The following is a 15,894-nucleotide window of genomic DNA, read 5'->3' as shown; positions in this document are numbered from 1 at the left end:
TTTGTTGGGATTCTTGGCTATTTATATTTATATCATCAATCAAGTTTTGTAAGTTTTCAGTGAGTATTCAAATATTCTCTCTACCCTTTGTTTGTCTCATTCTGAGATTCCCACAAGTCCCTTAGGCTCTATTCACTATTCTTCACCCCCTTTTTCCCCCCTGTGCCTCAAAATCAGTAATTTCCATTGAGCAAACCTTATCTTCAGGTTTACTGATTCTTTTTCTAGTTGTTCACATTTGCACTTAAGTCTCTATTGTGGAATATTCACTGTAGTTATTGTGCTTTCGGGTGCAGAATTTCTTTTTAGAAACTTCTTTTTGTTGGTATTTCCATCTGTTCATATGTCATTTTCTTTACTTTTTCCACATTGTCCTTTGGTTTTGGAGAGCATCTTTACGGTGATCGGCATAAAGTCTTTTCCTAATAGATCTACTGTCTTTTTTTTTGCAGATTGTTTCTGTTGGCTTATTTTTTTGCTTTGAACTAGCCATAGTTTCTGTTTCTTTGTGTACCTTGTGGTTTTTTGTTGATTTGGACATTTGAATCTTAAAAGTAGCAAGAAGCAGCTAGTCACATACCAACTAGTCCATCCTAAAGGAAGTCAGTCCTGAATATTCATTGGAAGGACTGATGCTGAAGCTGAAACTGCAGTACTTTGGCCACTGTGTGTGAAGAACTGACTCATTTGAAAAGATCCTGATGCTGGGAAAGAGTGAAGGCAAGAGGAGAAGGGGATGACATGATGAGATGATTGGACGGCAACACCAACTCAATGGACATGAGTTTGAGTAAACTCCAGGAGTTGGTGATGGACAGGGAGGCCTGGCGTGCTGCAGTCCATGGGGTCGCAAAGTGACTGAGTAACTGAACTGAACTGAGTCACATGCACGTAGTAATGTGGCAGCTCTGGCAATCTGATTTTCCCTTTTCCCTAAGGTTCTCTGTTTTTGTTTATTATTATTTTTTAAAACTTGTTGGCTCACTGTGTGCCAAGGACTAGCCTGATGTTTAAACTTAAGGTCTCCTCAGGTATTTCCTGAATCTTCACTTCCCCATGGACCTGTGTGTGGTCACTTCCTAATTTCCCCCATATATGCAATTGCTTTAGAATGTCCGAGTCTATGTCTGGCTCCTCAAAAGGGAAAAATAAAAATTAAGAAGGGAAAGGAGGAGCACTGGCCTTTAAAATTCTGTGGAAGTGGCTTTAGGCAGTGGGGGAGGGTTTTCCAACAATATGGGGGTGTAACAACAATGACTGTCTGCCTGTTGGCACCTCTGCTGTCTGGAGCAGCAGTTTTCAGAGCATGGATCCTTCTCATTTGTGGGATTGGGGTCCTTCTGCCCACCCTGGTTCTCACAAGCTGCCTGCAGGCTGCTCCTTGAGTGTATGTGGCATGTGCTGTGGACCTGTGCTGGACAGCTGCTGCTGTGCTGAGAGCTAGATGGACCACGATTCACCACAGTTTATCCTCTAAGCCTTCCCCTGGAAGTCCCAAGCCTCCAGTGGACTCCAGAGTTGCAGAATAATTGTATCAGATTCTGCCAGAATCTGGGAAATTCCTGGTGCTTCCTTCTCCACCATCTTCCCAGAATCCTCCTTCTCAGAGTCCTTACTTACTTTTAACATGGGATTGACAGTATGTTCTGAGGAGAATGTAAGTGGGAAAACTTAGTAAAATGTGTCTGGAAGAGGTGATGAACCTTGGACTTGGCACCTCTGGTTTATCCTAACAAGTATTCATCCTGTCAATGACTGACTCAGTTGTTGTCTAATAATATGTCCCAGTGGCAGGACATTCTGCAGTTGCATACCTTTTTTTAAAATTTATTATTCTGATTTGTTGAATTTCTTTTAGACGTACAGATTTCTTGTTTTCATATTAATATCTCTTTTTCTTCCTCAGATAGGGGGAATTTGTAGTTGCAATAGGCCATTGTATCCTAGAAAATGTCACTGTCCCCTAAATATTTAAAATCTGATAGTATTATATTTAACTTTAAGGCTTTGATTTATAAAATGAAAATAATTATTCTTAATCTCATATGTTATAAATTCTGATTCTCAATTTTATTTAGATGGAAAGACACAGTTGCTTATAAAATAATTTAGATGTAAAGATTAATTGCAATACGTGAACCATGAACTTCAGATGTTCAAGCTGGCTTTAGAAAAGGCAGAGGAACCAGAGATCAAATTGCCAACATCCGCTGGATCATTGAAAAAGCAAGAGAGTTCCAGAAAAACATCTATTTCTGCTTTATTGACTATGCCAAAGCCTTTGACTGTGTGGATCACAATACACTGGAAAATTCTGAAAGAGATGGGAATATCAGACCACCTGACCTGCCTCTTGAGAAACCTATATGCAGGTTAGGAAGCAACAGTTAGAACTGGACATGGGATAACAGACTGGTTCCAGATAGGAAAAGGAGTACGTCAAAGCTGCATATTGTCACCCTGCTTATTTAACTTATATGCAGAGTACATCATGAGAAACGCTGGGCTGGAAGAAGCACAAGCTGGAATCAAGATTGCTGAGAGAAATATCAGTAACTTCAGATATGCAGATGACACCACCCTTATGGCAGAAAGTGAAGAGGAACTAAAAAGCCTCTTGATGAAAGTGAAAGAGGATAGTGAAAAAGTTGGCTTAAAGCTCAACATTCATAAAACTAAGATCAAGGCATCTGGTCCCATCATTTATGGGAAATAGATGGGGAAACAGTGGAAACAGTGTCAGACTTAATTTTTTTGGGCTCCAAAATCACTGCAGATGGTGATTGCAGCCATGGAATTAAAAGACGCTTACTCCTTGGAAGGAAAGTTATGAACAACCTAGATAGCTCATTGAAAAGCAGAGATATTACTTTGCCAACAAAGGTCTGTCTAGTCAAGGCTATGGTTTTTCTGGTCATGTATTAATGTGAGAGTTTGACTGTGAAGAAAGCTGAGCGCCGAAGAATTGATGCTTTTGAACTGGGGTGTTGGAGAAGACTCTTGAGAGTCCCTTGGACAGCAGAGAGATCAATCCAGTTAGTCCTAAAGGAAATCAGCCCTGAATATTCAATGGAAGGACTGATGCTAAAGCTGAAGTTCCAATACTTTGGCCACCGGATGCAAGGAGCTGACTCATTGGAAAAGGCCCTGATGCTGGGAAAGATTGAGGGCAGGAGGAGAAAGGGACGACAGAGGATGAGATGCTTAGATGGCATCATCAACTCAATGGACATGAGTTTGAACAAACTCCGGGAGATGGTGAAGGACAGGGAAGCCTGGTGTGCTGCAGTCCATGGGGTTGCAGAGAGTTGGACATGACTAAACGACTGAACAACGACAATAAATACTTTAGATTGCACGGCTATGCTCAAATCCTACTTCAGCTCAATTCTAGCAGACCTTAGGGCTTACCTCATAGCCCAGTTGGTAAAGAATCGCCTGCAATGCAGGAGACCCCGGGTTGATTCATGGGTCGGAAGATCCTCTGGAGAAGGGATAGGCTACCCTCTCCAGTATTCTCGGGCTTCCCTTGTGGCTCAGCTGGTAAAGAATCTGCCTGCAATATGGGAGACTTGGGTTCAATCCTTGGGTTGGGAATATCCCCTGGAGAAGGGAAAGGGCTACCCACTCCAGTATTCTGGCCTGGAGAATTCCGTGGACTGTGTAGTCCTTGGGACCGCAAGGAGTCGGACACAACTGAGTGACTTTCACTTTAGCCTATCTCTGACTTTCCAGTTCAAGAATCAGTTCACTGTCTTCAGTTGTAATATGTAGTAGAAGATGGCACTGTCCTGTTGAGTAGTAAAAGGATACTGGTGTGGGGTGGAATGGGTGTGGCACTCGTTGTGCCATGCAGTCTTGACCACAGTGGAGATTATTAGTTATGCTTGATCTTGTTTACCTGAATTCTGAAAAGGAAGTACGGTTCCTGGATACTCTGGAATAACTAGATGACAGCTAATGTTCCCTCTAGCTGAGATGCACTGTGAGCTCTGACTTAAATGAGCTGGGGATGTGACAAAGGGAAGAGGTGAAAGGATGCAGTGACACAGGCAGAAAGAGGCTGTACCACGTCATGTTCTTGGTCCCCGTTCATATGGAGCACGAGGAAGCTGTCTACCAATTAGAATCATTACTCTAGTCACGGAAATAGGTTGCTGAAACATCTGTATTCCTGGAACATACCCTACTTCCAGGCTATATATTTTAAAAATAAATTCCCTTTTTTACTCACTCAGGATTTTATGATTTTTACATCTGTGTTCATTAATGATGTTGGTCTGTATATTGTACTTGTTCACTAACCTGAGTTAGAGAACTTCACTGCCCCATGACCTTTTAAAAATAAATGTCTTGAGATAATTTGTAGAAATGGGAATTACCTGTTCTTTGAAAATTTAGAATTTTCCTGTTTGGTTCTCAGGAGGCTTAATCTGTACCATTTCAGTTTATTGATATAATTTGATTATTGGTCTAGTCGAGATTATTGGTCTGGTTTTGTTCATTGGTTTCTTTGTAGGTCTAGTCAGTGTCTCCTTGCTGCTGCTGCTGCTGCTAAGTCGCCTTAGCCGTGTCCGACTCTGTGCGACCCCATAGATGGAAGCCCACCAGGCTCCCCTCTCCCTGGGATTCTCCAGGCAAGAACACTGGAGTGGGTTGCCATTTCCTACTCCAGTGCATGAAAGTGAAAAGTGAAAGTGAAGTCGCTCAGTCGTGTCCAACCCTTAGCGACCCCGTGGACTATAGCCTACCAGGCTCCTCCATCCATGGGATTTTCTAGGCAAGAGTACTGGAGTGGGGTGCCATCACCTTCTCCTTAGGTTGGTTTTTATCTTCTATATTTTCTTAGAAACGTGTCCATTTAATGTAGGTCTTCATATTTGCAGGTGTAAGTTGTTGTGTACAGATATTCTTAACGCTTGGTCTTATCAAGAAACCAACTTGGAATTTTATTCATCAACTTGAGACTTTTTGTCTTCTCCCTCCTTCATTTCTCTCTCCCTATTATTTATTAGCTTAAATCCTAAGCAAACTTTTTTCCTTAGATAAATAAAATTTTATAGATACTCTTGATACTTCGTTTGTTTTTGGCCATTGTTTTTTAATAAGTGCATTTGAGTTTGGACATTTTTCTCCCTGAGTAAACTACAGAATTTGACATTTAAGTTGTAAATTTCATTAAGAAATTGAAACCAGAAAAAACAAGATAACAGTACTTACTAGAAAGAGCTTATTATTTATTAATTAAAACTGCATGTCATTTTAAATTCTGTAAAATTTATTATCTTTATTGCACTTCTCTTTGTGGATCAAGTTCTTTGTCCAAAAAAGAAAGATTTATTCACATTCACAAGCTGTTTTTTAGTAAGAAGGAAAATCATCTCTTGCCACGTGTAGTTTATTCAGCTTTCCACTGTTGTCATTAGTCTCTGCTGTGCTTGGTGTGACAGCGCCATCTAGTGTATAGGATATGTGTGGTTTGCATTCTCTTATTTAGTTATCTGAAAATGTTAGTCACTCTGTCCTGTCTTGTGTCTTTGTGACCCCATAGACTGCAACCTGCCAGGCACCTCTGCGCATGAAATTCTGAACCTGTGAATTAATGTTTCTTTTTATTCAATTTCATATAAAGGATTAAGTTAAATTAACCCGAATGCAAGAGCTCAGATTTTGACTGAAATACAGCACAGAAAAAGTATGAATTTAATACTTGTCTCCTGAGGGTTCTCTGCTAAAGCTGCTATGCATGGGACTCGGAAATGCTACTGTGGTGTCATTCTTAAAACTAGGTTGTGCATTTTTTTTCAGTTAACACTTTCTGTCAGCAGACTCATTTGTATCAGCAGACATATTCTTGCCTTGATACTGAGAATGTAGGGAAAGGTCATAGAGTTTGATCCAACTGTAGAAATGTTGAAAAGTAAAAATATAAAATATAAACAAATTAAAAGGCCCTGAATTTTTATTTTAAATGAAATAATTGGAATTATAATAAAAAATACTAGCCAGTATTTATTGAATGCTTTCTGTGAAGCAGATGTTATACTAAGTATACTAAGTTATACGAAGTACCGTTTTGTTATTGACTCTTCATAACAGTTTCAGTTGAGGAACTTGAGGTAGAAGGAGTTTAAGAACTTACCTAAGGTCACAGCTGCTAAGTGGTGGCAGTCTGTGTTTGAATCAAGGCCGTAGAGCTATTCTGAACATTCTTTTGTGAAAGTACTAGAAAATGATACACTGACAAAACCACTGTCAAGCAGGAATAAACCGTAATTTTGAAATAGCCTACATCTTCAGTGCATTTAAAGGTAAAGCAGTTGATGATTAATAGTACAGTGTACCCTGTGCGTTGTTAAGTAAGTTCTTTAACTTCTCTGGGCTGGTTTCCTTTTTGTGAAATAGTGATAAACACATTTTCAAAAATATCAGAGTACTGTGATAGTTAAGTGAGGTGAAATTAATAAATGTTAAAGAACTTTGGAGAATGGCAAATGTTGTAAGTGAACTTTGGTGAATCAGGCCATAATCTATGAAATGTAGAAAGAAATACTTTCCTGATGACCTGAGGGTAGTGGTATCAGGATTGGGGCAGTGGATAAAGAAAATCATTGCAAATAGGAAGCGTTATAACTATAAGGAATTTTGTGATAAACTACCCCTCATAAGAAAGACTGTACTGATTATATTCTTGGTGATCTAGTAGTCAGTTTATTTAGATGTGATATTTCTTTTAATATACATACTAGCCTTATATAAAATTGTGAAATAGAGCATGTTAAAATAACAGATGCATTTTCTATAATTTTAATTGATTTAAAAATTGAGCTCCATTTTCAGATAGAATTAAACCTATAGGTTAGAATGTTGAAATTGTAATGTATTTATAAGGTTTGTGGTTTAAAAATAAAGGAAACCAGAGAAAACATTTTATTTCACCCTATAGAACAGGAACATTGAGGACCATATGTATGGATTCCACATTTTCAGTTTCAGTATTTCGGTATCAGCTTAGTCGCTCAGTTGTGTCTGCCTCTTTGTGACCCCATGGAGTGCAGCACGCCAAGCGTCCCTATCCATCACCATCTCCCGGAACTTGTTCAAACTCATGTCCGTTGAGTTGGTGACGCCATCCAACCATCTCATCCTCTGCCGGCCCTTTTTCCTTCTGCCTTCGGTCTTTCTCAGCATCAGGATCTTTTTCAAAGAGTCAGTTCTTCGCATTAGGTGGCCAGAAGATTGGAGCTTCAGCTTCAGCATCAGTCCTTCCAATGAATATTCAAGGCTGATTTCCTTTAGGATGGACTGGTTGGATCTCCTTGCAGGCCCAAGGGACTCTGAAGAGTCTTCTCCAACAGCACAATTCAAAAGCATCAGTTCTTCAGTGCTCAGCTTTCTTTATGTTATACTGATCTAATATTTAACAGTTTCAGTAGATTATTTTGGAAACAGATTAAGTTTTCTTCCTGGTTAAGAATTCCTCTAAATTTAGCCATTGACGTTTATAGAAACATGTACCAGCAAGAAGTTTTGGTACCTATCTGTGTGACTTTCAGGCATTGTGCTTATTTCCCCGTCTTCTTAATACTACTTTCAGTTTCAAGATTTAGCTTGTAGATGTTTCCAGTTAAAAATTATCTTATTTAGAAGTTTATGTTATTTGTATATAACCATTTGAAACAAAGGCCGTGATAATTTTACTATTTCTATCCCTACCAGAAAGTCTTCTCCCTCAAACCAAAACATAAATTTCAACCCTACTTTTCTACATATTCTATAGTAATACTTCCTGTTATGCCTAGAAATCTTTGTCATTTGAGGGGAAGATTTGAAATGAAGAGTTGACATAGTGAATTATCAGTGCTGCCATCAACAAAGTCCTGGATTTTAACTGGTTTGAGATTGTCCAGTTTAGAAGTTAGGTGTGTAAAACTGGTTGATGTATAGATATGCTGGAGTCACATTACACATGCAGTTCACTTCCAGGAGCTGGACTTACAAAAGTCATATTATTGAGTCTGAAACTGTGAAGAGTCTGAGATGTTTCTCTACTTAGAGGCTAACATGCCAGTTTGTCAGGGTTAATCTCTGTCCTTCTGTAACAGAAACGTGAGGTCTCCGCATCAGAAATCAGACCTTTTATAACCTCACAGTGTAACTCATGTTGGTTCTTTTTGCCTCAGTTCTCCATGAGGTGATGCAATAGGAACTAGATGTATACCTCATGTGGACAGTGGGTTTTCGTATCACGAGAGACAGACTCTGAAATTTTGAAATTTGGAGTTTCTGTTGGATAGCTGGTACTTCTGTCCATTTGCCTTTCTGGAGGTGGATGGAGGGACTCTGCTCTGGAAAGTAAACACACCCTCTCTGGGAGAAGCAGCAAAGATGTCTGTTTTACAAACATCTGGACTTGGGAAGAGAGAAGACTTTCTCCAGAGGCTCTGGCATTCGGGGATTCCCATTCAGTCTTTCTTTAACCTCAGTGCTGAAGTCTGTTTGTTCAAAATGTTTTGGCCATATAGCAATGTGAAAATACTCATGAAGCTTTGTTTCCCAACAAATATATGTTCTGGAGTGAGCACCTACAAGATGAGACTGTGATTCTGCTCTTATGTCCTTTAATCTTATTTCCATTTATTCTTCATGCTGGGAAACTCTTGTTGAGCTGAGGGTGGTTCTGGTGTTTAAGGATTAGCAAACCAGTTCCTTCTTCTGATACTCCCCTGCAGAAACAGTGTTCTTTTCCCCTTCTGGAAGGAAAAATTGACCATTACGTTTATTAAGATGCATGTAGTTCTCTAGCTTTCTCCTAAGAAATTTGAATTGAGATTTTGCCTCATTGATTTTAGCCTTATGTTCTGAAATTAGAACTTGCTTCACTTATTACCCACCTAAAAGGTAATATAGAGCTACATCTCAAATATAGAGTTATTCGTCCACTTGGTGTTCTCAACTCAGTAGTTTTGAAGACGTATTTTCAGTGTTGAATATTAGGATGTTGATCATAGGTGTGAGCAGACCGCATGCAACAGAAATTATTTTTCTTGTTTACATGTCTACTACAGTCTATGGAGGTGAGGAAAACTGTTTACAAACTACACAGGTATGTCATAGTGAAACTGCAGCCATAATAGCATTATAAAAGATGAATAAAAAGAAAAGAACTCTTTCTTTGCTCAGTTTGCAATCTGTTGATTAAACTTTGATGAATGGTTTTTATGTGGGTGGGGTGATATATTTTTATACAACTTTACGCTGATTTCCGTTCTCCATGCAGAGAAAGGACTTTTTGAACACTTGAAGGCTTGCTGAATAGAGTTGTATTTTTAAAGATCCTAACAACACTAATTTCAGCTTGGTTTCCATGGTGATAGAAAAGTGAATATAGGAAAAATAACTCCAAAAATAGATTTGTAAGAAATCCAGAAGATGGGACTTGAAAATTCTGTGTTCTTTTTCTTATAGGCAAAGGATTGAGATTAAGTCAAAGGAAGTAAAAATAAATCATTATGTTCCTGTCATATAAGTTTCTATAGGTAAATGTAGCCTCATCTTTCATGGTGTGCATACTCTAGGTATATGTGCTTCATGTACTGTGTAAAACATCCTGATGTTGAGACTTGTGAGTAGCAGAAGTCTTAATGACTACAAACAATTAATTCAGAATGATTTTACTGAATGCCTTGTCTGTGGCAGGTACTTTGAGTGTCAGTGACGAAGTAGATAAGAGAGTCTTTCCTCAGGGGAAGTAAGCAATATGCCAATAAAAGTAGTAAGATTGTTGGAGTTCTTATAGGGATTCAAAGGCAAGAGAGGTTATTTCCTGTGGCATTCAAGGAAGGCTTTGTTGAGGACTGAACAGGTTTTGGGTATGCACAGATAGACGTGAAGAGCCTTTAGACCAGGAGAAATACCACAGACCAAGGTCCCCAGAAGGAAAGGGGATGGACGGGTTAGAATGATGGTGGAAAAACAGGGTTTAGAAAATAATCTGGAGAAATGCCATCCTTCAGGGCTCATCTAAGGTGTTTGGACTTTGGCTTTAAGTTAGTTTCTTAGTAGGGACTGACAAAGTATTGAGGAATTTTGAGAAGCTACCGTGAGCAGTGTGTAGTAAGAAGTGGAAAGAAATCAGAAGACCACTCTACTTATTCATCGAGTCTGTTTGGATCAGATGCAGGGAGGCCCAGAGCTAGGGAAACAGCAGGGAAAGTGGGAGCAGGAGCAGGGTTGAGAGGCAAGTTTTGGGAGATAGGAGAGAATAATGAATTAAAGGTATAGGTTAGATCTTGACCCTGGGAATATGAAAGAAAGGATGTGTACAGAGGAGGAGGTGATAGAGGGCTCTAGGGTAATTAGGTTGGTCAGCTGGGGGAGTAGTTATGTTACTCACTTTGGGAATTCAAGAGGAAGAAGAGACTATACAGGCAAAGAGATTGAATTCAGTTTTGAAAATAAGTGCTGTATTCCAGTGAGACTGTGTCTGCTTATTCAACCATTCATCAGATAGTTACTGATTCCCACTTAAATTCCAGATACTTTTCATGATACTAGGGTAGGTAAACACCCATTTCATTTTTTTCATTATATATTCTATTTTTAAACATCTGTCCATGTGTATTGTAAATATTTTACCCCCATTTTGACTCATCTTTCACTTGGTTTGTTGTATCCCATTGTGATAACTATAAAAACTTGGATGGATAGTTGCTAATACCTATTTTTGTGAAGGGGTCTAAAGTTGGTGTTCTTCTATTCGTCCATCTTCCTAATATCACTCCTCAGATAATCTCCTTATGTCTTTTTCCTTCTGGAATTCTGATAATGTATTGCTTTGGTCCTCTTTATGATGTCCTACAGGTCCCGTAGGTACTTTTCATTTTCTTTCACGCTTTTTTTCTTTCTCTTCTTTGGACTATATATCTGTGTGTGTGTGTGTCTTTGGACTGTATATCTCTGTGTGTGTGTGTGTGTGTGTGTGAGACCACGCTGAGTGACTTGCAGAATCTTCTTTCCCTAACCAGGGATTGCAGCTGGGCCCTCGACAATGAGAGTGTGGAGTCCTAACCACTGGAGCCTGGACTGTATATTTTTATTTACCCGTTCTTTAAGTAACCTGATTCTTCTTCCTGCCCAAATCTGCTGTTGCTCTCATCTTGTGAAGTTTTCATTTTAGGTAACGATTTTGTCATCCCCCAAATCTGTGTTTGGCTCCCTTTTTTTCCTTTCTTTTCATTGATAGGCTCATTTTTTCCATACATTGTTTCCCTGCTTTCCTTTAGTTCTTTGTAGTTTCTTTAAGCTCTCTGAGTGTGTCTAATATCGTTTATTTAAAATCTACAAAATTGGGACTTCCTTGGAAGTCCAGTGGTGAGGACTTTGCACGGCCACTGCAGGGAGCACAGGCTCCAGAAGCGTTTTGTCAGGGAATTCCTTTGAATGCCAGGAGCTAAAAATAAAAAGTAAAACAAACAGAAATCTACTTCTCCAGTCTTTGCACATTTCCTTCGTGTTGAGTGTCCATTCAGCACTTAACCAAGCGGCTCATATCTCTGCCTGAGCTAAGGATGACGTAGAAGTTTGAGCTCAGGACCTTCGTGTGTCTTTGGTGTGCATGTGTCTTACCCTGAACAGATTCATGAGTTTCTGCTGTTTCTAGAGTAGGGAGAAAGCTGGTTCTCACTCTCACAAGAGAGTTTTTCCTTGTTTTTTTTTTTTCATGTTTCTGTGAAGGTACTGGAGTTTGTAGCTGCCCCCTGCACTGTTTTGTTGCTGCCATTTGACTTTTCTGTTTTGCTTTTCCCCCATCTCCTTGCCTTAATTTGGAAATCTGCTCTCTCCTTCTGTCTTTTTCCCCCTGCTTCGGTTTTGCTTAGGAAGGTTGATTTTGCTTCTATTCATAATTCTCTTACAGGTATTGACATGTAAAATTTTTTGCCTCTCTCTTTGTTGTTTGAAAGCTGAAGAGGGTTTTTCTGTCCTTTTAGTGGTTATCATTCCAAATTTAACTTGAACACCTAATTTTTAGTCTAAAGTTTATCAATCTCTTTACTCTTCTTTCAAGCAGTACCAGCTAGAATGATTTAAGCGGAATTACTCTTTCTTGTCTTTCATGGTTGTGTTGTTTAGGATTTATAGTTTCATCTCTTTATCTCTTATAATTAATCACCATTTTTGTTACACGTTAAGATTTGTTTTGATGCAATACTTACTTGCTGAATTCTTTGCTCAGTATTTCTGCTTTTTACCTTATTCTTTATCCTGGAATTCTTTTTCATCTTTAAGGATACATTTTAGAAGTCTGTTGAAGATGTATTGATGGGAATTAATTGCTTTTATTCATCAGAAAATGCTTTTTTCTTTTCTCTTGTATATTTAGGTTTGAATAAAACTTAGGTTCATTTATTTTCTTTTCTCAAAACTGTTAAGTTAGTATCAAACTTCTGCTGTCTGTTACTGTCGAGAATTTAGGTGTTGTATATTTACTTACATACTTACCCTTTCTGATGTTGCTGATCCCCTCCTGAAGTTCTGGGTTTTTGTGTGGTACTATTTCCCGTCAATCTGAGGAAGTTCTATTAGCTTTTATTGTTGCACTAATCTGTTAGAGACAGATTGTCTCAGCTGTTGTCATTTGTAAATGTGTTTATATTCCTAAAATTGCTAAAGCTTGTTTTTATGGGATACAGATTTGGCAGGCTTTTTCTTCCAGCACTTTAAAGTTGTTTCTGTTTGTTTTCTGGGCTCTCTTACTTCTGGTGAGAATTCACCTTTATTTTCCCCTTAAAGTTATATATATATATATATTTTTTGTCTACTTTCAAGATTCTTGTCTTTATTTCGTTGTTTGAAAGTGTGATTACGATATGCCTTGTTGTGACTTTTGAAACTGATCCTACTTGAGGTTCACTGTTTCTTGAATTTGTTAGTTGATATCATTTACCAGTTTTAGAAAATTCTTGTCTTTTGCCTCAGCAGATACTTCTCTGTCCCATTCAAATCCCATTTCCTTCTGGCACGCCTGTTGTACATGTTGCTTGTCTCAGAGATCTCAAGTATACTGTTGTTGATTGAGTGATCATTCTTTTTTTCCTCTCTGCCTCAGCTTGGATACATTCTGTTGATTTGTTTCCAAGTTCAATAATTCTTTCATCTACTGTATTCAGTATGCCATTAATATCTGACATCATAATTTTTATTTGTAGCATTATCTTTTGAATATATTTGCAGATCAGTCTCTGCTAGAATTCTGTGTATTCTTACTTTCTTACATAGTATCTTTTCAAACTAAATTTTAGAATTTCTACCATAATTAATTTAAATTCTTTTTATTATTTTAATATCTGGGGCATTTCTGTGTCTGTCCCTTAGCTTATTTGCTCTGTTGACCATGGATCACAATTTCCTGCTTCCGTGTATATTTTGTAATTTTTTAATGCCAAATATGTAAGAGATAGTAGAAACTAAAATCAATAATTTTTACCTCCAGGAATGGACTTAGCCCTTCTTCTTCCATTCTGTTAGATTGTTGTATTAGGGTGTGTTAGTCATGTTTGGAGTGAGCAGAGTCAAGCTGATCTGTGGTTGATTTAGACCTTGTGGTAATGTTGGGTTCAGTCATTCTGTTGTGTCCAACTCTTGGTGACCCTAAGGATTGTAGCCCACCATGCTTCTGTGTCCATGGGATTTCCCAGGCAATAATACTGGAGTGGGCTGGCATTTTCTCCTCCAGGGGATCTTTCCAATGCAGGGATCGAACCTGAGTCTCCCGCATCTCCTGCATTGGCAGGCGGGTTCTTTACCACTGAGCCACCTGGGAAGCCTGATGTAGACCTGGCCTTTGGCAACTTTACTTTGCTTTTGTTTATCATTACTTCTAAGTATTCTGATTCAGGAGGGTTTTTTTGGTTTGTTTGTTTTAGCAGGGAAGATTGAAAATCGTTGAGGTCTATTTGTGCTCTACTGTTAAGCCAGCAGTTTTGTGAACTGAGGGAGAGCAGCCCCTCTGGTTGCTAGTTCTCTTTGCTATCCAGCTTTTTCTGGCTCCCCTTCCCTCATTCTAGCGTGGAGCTGCCTTATACTCTTACACGCAGCGTTGCCCCAGTGGGGTTTCTCTCAGCTTTTCTATGCCCCTCCAATCTCTACTTGTTAAGTGTTCCAGGGGCTTCAGCTCTCTTGCCCTCTCTCCATCTCCAGTGCTCAGCTGTCTTGTGCTTGGGGAGGCTCTACACACGTCACACACGGGCTCATCTCTCTCTCAGTTCTCCTGCTCTCTCGCCCTGGCCCCACCGGTGGTGTGTTGATCTACTTGTTGATACCTGAACACCTGTGGGAGTCCATTGCTGAGTGCCTCGGACTGACTGTGTGCTGCACAACGCTCTTTGGAATTTTAGTTCCTCGCTCCAGTCCACAAGCAGTCATCTGAGGTTTGGCAGGTTTCTCCCTAACCTGTCTAAGGCAGGTTTCTTATCCTCCAGCATCCTTGCCAGGCATCCAGGCACATCCATAGGAATCTCTTCTATCTCAGGAAAGTCTTTTCGTCACTGTTTGCAACTTAGCTTGTGTAGGTTTCTTTTCAATTTTCAAGGAACTCATTTTGTAGTTAATCTGGCTAGTTTTGGCTAGTGTGAGAATGATTGTTATCTTCTAGATTTCTCCTACTTAATACCAGGAGGTTGGTTGTTTCTTTTTTTAATACTTTCAGTGATACTCCTTTTAAAAGTAGAGAATATATTCTCGTCAACTTTATTTTCTTACAATATTACCTATGATGATAGGTAATGATTGCTAAGTGCTTACTGAGTGCCATGCACCTTGGTGAACACTTTAAATGCATTATCTCATTTAATATGCACAGACTTGAGAATGGGTGTTTTTATATCATTCCCATTTTCCAGATGCGAGATTAGGTAGGTAGGTCAACATTATGTAACCAGTTAGTGGCACTTTTGAACTCAGGGTTGTCTGTATCTGGAGCTGAGTTTGCAAAGCACATCCCTAGATGGAACAGATGTGTGAGTGAATAAGTGAAGTGAGTACGGTGTAAAAAAATAACAAAGCAGGTAGCAAGATGAATGATAATTAACATTCCACCTAGATATCGATGGAAAATAAATCAGTAATAGCTTCTGCGACAAAGACTCTTGGAGAACACAGGCCTCATTCAAAGGGATAGTCACTTCTCAGCTCCAGCCAGTTGTTGCCCATGTGAGAATATGGGTCCAGTAGTTCAGACGTTCAGATTTTTCAACAGGAGCCAGCAATTTGTATTTTTTCATATGAAATCATTCAGTTTCTAAACGCTAGCTGTGGTTCAAATAAAAATAAAATAAAATCCAATGTGCAGGCCTACAATGGTGAGTCTGAAATAAAACATGTCTGCAGGCCCGTCCTGTTGCCTGAGCAGCCAGTGTGCAGTCCCCGTAATGGACCCTTTGCTCTCTGAGACCACTGGTCACACTGTCATTTGAGGCCCACTTGAACTTCCTTTCATATTTGTGCTATACATCAAGGACATGAAAGCCTGCTATAGAATGAATGTACTATTTTATTTTTTACTGCTGTTCTGTAGTTGTGCTAGTGTAGATATATGCCACAAAGACAATTTTTAGGAACATTTTTATTTATTTATTTTTTTAGGTTATATTTTATATTGGAGTATAGTTGATTTACATCTTACATTAGCTTTAGGTGTACAGCAAACTGATTCTGTTATGCATATTCATGTAGCTATTCTTTTTCAAGTAGAAGCATTTTTTTCAAAAAATCCTGACTTCATTTTATCTATCTGCTTTAAGCAATAAAGTTCTAATATAAGGCATATCTTACATTAAATTGATGTGAGGGCCCAAATATTACTGAATGCTGATCATATTCTTGCTCATTAATCAT

General features: G+C 38.9%; 1 protein-coding gene across 4 annotated transcripts in view; it reads left to right on the top strand.

The window, feature by feature from the left end:
* Nucleotides 1–15,894, top strand: part of ARHGAP32 (Rho GTPase activating protein 32) — a 199,228-nt gene that overhangs the window by 99,546 nt on the left and 83,788 nt on the right. The gene's annotated exons all lie outside the window — the stretch shown is intronic.

The sequence above is a fragment of the Ovis canadensis genome, chromosome 21 (genome assembly GCF_042477335.2).
Source record: "Ovis canadensis isolate MfBH-ARS-UI-01 breed Bighorn chromosome 21, ARS-UI_OviCan_v2, whole genome shotgun sequence".
Taxonomy (NCBI): Eukaryota; Metazoa; Chordata; class Mammalia; order Artiodactyla; family Bovidae; genus Ovis; species Ovis canadensis.
This window is presented reverse-complemented; position numbering and strand designations above follow the sequence as displayed.